This window comes from Otolemur garnettii, unplaced genomic scaffold (assembly GCF_000181295.1).
Source record: "Otolemur garnettii isolate 467f Iridium unplaced genomic scaffold, OtoGar3 scaffold00156, whole genome shotgun sequence".
Lineage (NCBI taxonomy): Eukaryota > Metazoa > Chordata > Mammalia > Primates > Galagidae > Otolemur > Otolemur garnettii.
In genome coordinates, this window is record NW_003852551.1 from 3,053,072 (window position 1) to 3,054,056 (window position 985).

Below are 985 nucleotides of genomic sequence, written 5' to 3' on the forward strand. Positions count from 1 at the left end.
GGCACTCTACCCAGGGGGACAGCTTAAGGCTCTGTCTCAAAAAAAAAAAAGGACAGAGTCTCACTTGGTCACCTTTGGTAGAGTGCCATGGCATCATGGCTCATAGCAACATCAAGCAATTCTCTTGCCTCAGCCTCTCAAGTAGCTGGGACTATAGGCGCCCTGCCACAAAGCCTGGCTACTTTTAGAGACAGTGTCTTGCTTTTGCTGAGGCTGGTCTTGAACCTGTGAGCTCGACCTCCCAGAGTGCTAGGATTACAGTCGTGAGCCACCACACCTAGCCACTCTCCTGGACTTTCTAAGAATCAAGAAAGCCTTTTTCTTACCCTATTCATGGCATAACTCCCCCTGACTCTGGCAGAAGTTGTCTTAAATGAGAACAGACTGTGAAGTGGACCGATTTCCAGGCTCACCAAGTTTAGCTTTCTTTAATCTGGATGCACTCTTTGTTTCTTTAAAATTCTTCACCCTGGGCGGCACCTGTGGCTCAAAGGAGTAGGGCACTGGCCCCATATGCTGGGAGGTGGCAGGTTCTCACCCAGCCCTGGCCAAAAACCGAAAAAAAAATTAAAAAATAAAAAATAAAATAAAATAAAATTCTTCACCCTGTGGGTGGTGCCTGTAGCTCAGTGGGTAGGGCGCCGGCCACCACATACACTGCTGCTGGCAGTTTGAACCTAACAACAACTGCAACAAAAAAAATAGCGGGGCGTTGTGGGAGGTGCCTTAGTCCCAGCTACTGGCAGGTTGAGGCAAGAGAATCGCTTTAAGCCCTAGAGTTCTTTTTTTTTTTTAAAGATTTTTTTTTTATTAAATCATAGCTGTGTACATTAAAGCCCTAGAGTGTGAGGTTGCTGTAGGCCACAGTGACAGCTCGAGACTCTGTATCAGAAAAAAAATCTTCATCCTGTTCAAAGTGTCCATCTCCCACTCTGTGTCTGGGGTAAGGTAGACCAGACGGAGGCAGGTTTCTCCAGGGAAGATC